This window comes from Thermobia domestica, chromosome 1, assembly GCF_964235325.1.
Source record: "Thermobia domestica chromosome 1, izTheDome1.hap1.1, whole genome shotgun sequence".
Classification (NCBI taxonomy): domain Eukaryota; kingdom Metazoa; phylum Arthropoda; class Insecta; order Zygentoma; family Lepismatidae; genus Thermobia; species Thermobia domestica.
The window spans coordinates 22,918,815-22,924,814 of record NC_137454.1 but is presented as its reverse complement, the minus strand read 5'-3'; positions in this window follow the sequence as shown (position 1 = coordinate 22,924,814).

The window sequence follows — 6,000 nt, the reverse complement described above, 5'->3', positions numbered from 1 at the left end:
GTAGCATATGCTTATAGTATTTACTGTCTTTCATTTTCTTAGAGTAATAACATGCATTTAATAGCATCTGTGGAATTAAAAATTGAGTTGTTCATTAATTCCCAATTTCAATATAACTTTTGTAAAACAAGCCTGATTATTCATTACTACTGTTACGATACTATTCGTCGGAGGTCCTTGGTTCGATTCCTTTATCCTTTTTTTTAATTTTTTTTGCAAATTTGGTTATTAAATAATCTGATCACTCAATTTTCCAGACAGAATTTTAAGATGTTCATGAGCAAGGAATCAAATCTCTTCTTACACCTTCGTTGTTTAAGAGTACAAAGAGCTAGTACCCACTTCCGTTGCTCTTGTTAATTCACCTAAGAAAATATGAAATACGATTCGGTATTTAAACTGGAAAATATAGTATCCTATTAGTTAAACAAAATGTTAGAAACAACTAGGAAACCAACATTGATATACAAACATTAATATACAAACATTATGTCTTAACTCCTACATTTAACGGGCCGCGGTGGCTCAGTGGTAGAGCGTTCACCTCTGGTGCGTGGGGTCCCGGGTTCGATCCCAGCCCCCGCCAAGTGAACTTTGTGGTGGATAAACACCGTGTTCGTGAGTTTTCTCGGGGTTTTCCCGTTTCCTCCCACTTTTTTCATTCATTACTCATCATCACCATCTCCTTTAGCCTAACCGGCATAAACGTGGGACGTAAAACTCGAAGATTTTATTTCCCCCCACATTTAATGTCCAACCACCGCCACTGTATATATAATACAGAATATATATATATATAATACTGAACCGGTTGTTAAAAGCTTAGAATAGCACCACTGGTTATGCGACTATTTACTGACTGACATGTTGAATATGTTTGGTTCTATCGTATCATTTTGTAGACTTTTTTTTTTTTTTTGGAATTATCAATATTCATGTCATTAAAGTTTCTGCTCTTTGCTAAAAATTTATTTCTTGTTTGCAATTCTCTGAACTATTACTTACTCAACTAACGCCACATTGGTTCAAAGAAATCAGGAAGTTCAGGTTCTGCACGTTGCTCGTATGTCAAGGACATTGTATCATTTTGTGCCATTAACCGAAAACAAATGCTTCCAGTCTATGCCCACAGAAACCACAAACATAATAATCTCTTCAGCTGTTGTATCTACCTGATTATGAATAGGGTTGCCAGGTACAGCAGTCTAAAAGATTCTCATAGCCTGGATTAGATAAAATAAATGCTTCTGATTTATTTTAACATTTTATTATGCAAATAGTATGTCCTAAAGCCTTAAATGAAAGGAGAAGAATTACAATTCTGAAATGATGTCGCGAAAATATTTTCATGTTCAAAGTTAAACTTGTGATATTAAGGCTTTTTTTAAAGGTATTTTTCTGTAAAACACGAATAGTGTTCCTGACTCTTATATTGAAGTTTAAGAGACGTCCATACAGAAAGATTAAGGACCGTTTTTCGTACTGGTCTATTTATAGTGGATAGCGGTTTCTGTAAACCACATTTCACTAAAATAATAATCAGAAAATGGTAATCTAATATATATAATAGTGAAAATTAAAAATTCTTATAACTATTCGTCATAAATATTAAATTAGATTCAGGGATAATTAATGTTTCAATTCCTTTAAATGCCGATAAAATCTCATTCACGTATCTTATTTTCACAAAGTATCGAATGACGGAGTGTTGGAAATTATAGAAGTTAGGTAACCGCAGGTATATACGCCAGTGCAGTTAAATGCGCCATGTGTTCAGTGCTGGGACGTTTCCGACGAAATCCGCTAGAACGCGCCTTCAATATGTTCCACGGTCTTGGACAAGTCCGATTTGACGAATACTTCGAGAGACAGCGGTGAGACCGCCACGCCGTGTAGTATTGTTTACTTCGGGTAGCTTCCATGGAAGGACGTTATTATTTCAATAGATGTAAGAATCCTCCCGTTATTAGTACCGTGCTAACTCAGAACACTGCAGGTTGTTTACAGCAATGTACACCTTATTTCGTGTCCGTCTAGGAACATTTTGTTTTGTAAGTATGATTTCAGTATTTGAAGTTTCGAATAGATTCGCGGTTTTAGAAGACTCGGAGTGCACTAGTGTTGAGGATACTTGGATTGAAATTAGAGTGGGACACGCGGAAATACGTAGGAACAAACCATGGTTCGACCAAGAATGCATTAAACTAGCAGAGAAGAGAAAACAGGCAAAATTACGGTGGCTACAAAATCCGAATGAAACAACTATACAAAATTTCGCAGATATCAGGCGGGAAACTTCCAAAACTTTTAGAACAAAAAAACGGGATTTTTTGAAAGCTAAAATTAAGGAACTTGAAGATAATAGTAAAAATAAAAATATTCGGGACATGTATAAGGGGATCAGCGAATTTAAGAAAGGCTATCAACCTCGTGCTTATATATTAAAGAAATCTGACGGAACAGTTCTCACCGATACGGATAGCCTCTTAAATAGATGGAAAGATTTCTTTGACGATTTGCTGAACACGCAGTCAAAAACTAATGTGCGTGGAGAAAAGGAGATACACACCGCAGAACCGTATATTCCAGAACCCAATCGAATAGAAGTGGAAGCCGCTATAAAGAAATTGAAGAAACACAAATCTCCGGGTGTAGATGAAATTCCGGCTGAGTTAATTTTAGCTGGAGGCGAAAAATTGTGGAACAAGATACACAAACTCATTCTCCTTATCTGGAACAAGGAAGAATTGCCACAAGAGTGGAAAGAATCAATCATTGTTCCAATTCACAAGAAAGGCGACAAAACTGACTGTAATAATTATCGAGGCATCTCTCTTCTGTTAACATCCTATAAAATCCTTTCAAATATTCTGTTAGCAAGATTGACCCCATACGCAGATGAAATTATTGGAGATTATCAGTGCGGATTTAGACAAAATCGATCAACTATCGACCAAATATTTACCATTCGCCAAATACTCGAAAAGAAGTGGGAATACAATACCCCGGTACATCAACTATTTATTGATTTTAGAAAGGCTTACGACTCGGTTAGGAGAGAAACATTATACAACGTTCTTACAGAACTTGGAATACCGAGAAAGTTAATTAGATTAATTAAGATATGTTTAAGTGAATCCCAAAGTAAAGTCCGGGTAGGAAAATTTTTGTCCACGAGCTTCCACGTCGAAAATGGCCTGAAACAAGGAGATGCGTTGTCGCCATTATTATTTAACTTTGTGCTGGAATACGCCATAAGGAAAATCAAAGATAGCAACCAGGGCCTAGAGTTGAACGGCATTCACCAGGTTAAGGCATATGCTGATGATGTAAATTTAATAGGGGATGATAGGAGAACAGTCGAAATAAATGCAGAGATCTTATTAAACGCTTGCAGGGACATGGGCTTAGAAGTAAATGCAGAGAAAACTAAATACATGGAAGTGCGTCGGGACCGTAATACGGCAAATTGTGGAGGCGTTAAAATATTAAATAATGCTTTTGATAAAGTGGATACTTTCAAATATTTAGGATCAATATTAACAGACGAAAATCATATTCACGAAGAAATTAAATGTCGACTAAAAGCAGGGAATTCGTGTTACTATTCGGTTCAAAATCTCTTGTCGTCGCGAATTCTGTCGAGGAATTTGAAGCTTAAAATATATAAAACGATAATCATGCCTGTTGTTCTGTATGGTTGTGAAACATGGTCGCTTACTCTGAGGGAAGAACATAGACTGAAAGTATTTGAGAACAGGATCCTGAGAAGAATATTCGGACCCAAGAGGAACGAGAATGGGGAATGGCGGAAGCTTAATAACGAGGAGTTACATAGTTTATACGGTTTACCCAACATTGTTAGGGTCGTCAAGTCTAGGAGGCTTAGTTGGGCGGGTCATGTAGCTAGAATGGAAGAAAGTAGAAACGCTTTCAAAGTCTTGACTGGTAGACCCATAGGAAAACGACCATTAGGAAGACCTAGGCGCAGATGGGAGGACAATATTAAGATGGATCTCGCAGAGATAGGAATACAAAGTAGAAACTGGATGCAATTAGCTAAGGATAGAAGTCATTGGAGAGCTTTTGTGAACGCGGCACTGAACCTCCGGGTTCCATAGGCCATAGAGTTAGTTAGTTTTAGTTAGATTTCAGTATTTGTGATCCATGGCTACTAAATCAATACCAAGAATGGTGCAGCGAAATATGCCAGGGCTTGTGCAACATTGACTGCAGAAAACAAAAGATATTTTCATTTCTGCCTCATGTTCCATGTAATATCGGTGTAGTTTCTTTAAGTCATAGTACAGTAACACTCTTAATCTTCTTATGGACTAAAACTTTTCAGTTTGGAACTTCATTTCAACTTTGAAGATGATCATTTTTACATTTTATTTTATTTTTTTTTTAAATCTTCATCTTGCAGTTTGGTTATTCTATTTTCTGCTTCAGTCATGTTGTGTAGTAATATTTGAGTTCGTACAATACAGACGATGTAAGCAGCTGCAAAATTTATTACAGGTTTCTAGTAGTATCCTAGGCTTAGCGTAATTACCTGCACGTGTTGGTAAATACGCCACTTTGCAAATTTCTCTTTTACCTTGGGTGCAAAATAGAAGTGAGTCGCATCATTGTCACATGTTTTTCTACACACAAAAAAGGCTACCCTGCAACACACATATGTTGTTCTTTATGCCTTATGAAAATTATGCCATAAAAAATCCAACACCCTTAACATGGCATATTTACCTGCACCTACCTAATATTGAAGACTATTATACGGAAAACGGTAGGATGATTGGAAACACTAGCGTAGCAACGCAGACAGTAGTCAATTGCCAGCGTTAGCTCCACGGTGTAATTCGTCACTTTGCCGAACATTTACCAGCCATCTCAGTTCCAATGTAGCCCTACGAATGAAATAAAGTAGCAAATTGAAGTGCGAGGTCTAAACTGTTAGATAAATGACAGCAAATTACTGGTTAGCCAACGTTAACTGTTGGATAAATGACGTTAAATTGTTGGGTACGGAGCAAAAATTGTTGGATAAATGATGGCAAATTGTTGGTTGGCGAACATAAACTGTTGAATAAATAACGGCAAATTATTGGTTGTCCAAGATAAACTGTTGGATAAATGACGGTAAATTGTTGGTTGGCCAACTTAAACTGTTGGATAAATGATGGGAAATTGTTGGTTGGCTAACATAAACTGTTGCGTAAATGACGGCAAATTACTCGTTGGCCAACATTAACTGTTGGATAAAGGACAGCAAATTGTTGGTTGGCCAACATAAACTTTAAACCAATGTTGGGACAATGTATTTTTCAACTGTATTTTACAATTACTAATTCCCAAATTTATGTGAAGCATTATCTGACGTTGGAGCTACCATTAGCCAACGTTGAAGCTACCATTAGCCAACGTTGGACCTACCAAGTGTGCTGCTACTGTATGAGACATGGACACAGTGGAAATATCAGGGGATGGCCTTGGAGGATTTACCTCTTTCGGAGCTGCGAATCCCCCCAGGGCTATATCTCAATTGTGGATTTTCAATATTTCCGTATTACTACTTTTTACCCGCAGTGTTTTGAAGTTTCTCCTCCCGGGGGAAAATCTGAAATCATCACTGGAACCACGCTTATAGCTATAATGGGAACCGGTCAAAACCCCCACAGCCAAAACTCCCACATTCAAGAAATGTCAAAACGCCCACACAAACGGTCGTAACCCCCACACAAATGGACATATCTCCCAAACTCACGAACGGTCATAACCCCCACAGCCAAAACCCCCACACTCAAGAAATGTCAAAACGCCCACACGATCGGTCATAACCCCCACACAAATGGACAAATCTCCCAAATAGACGAACGGTCATAACCCCCACAGCCAAAACCCCCACACTGGTAACCGGTCATAACCTCCAACGGTCATAACTCCCACACAAATGGACAAAACAGCCACACATAGCAACGGTCACAATCCCCACATAAA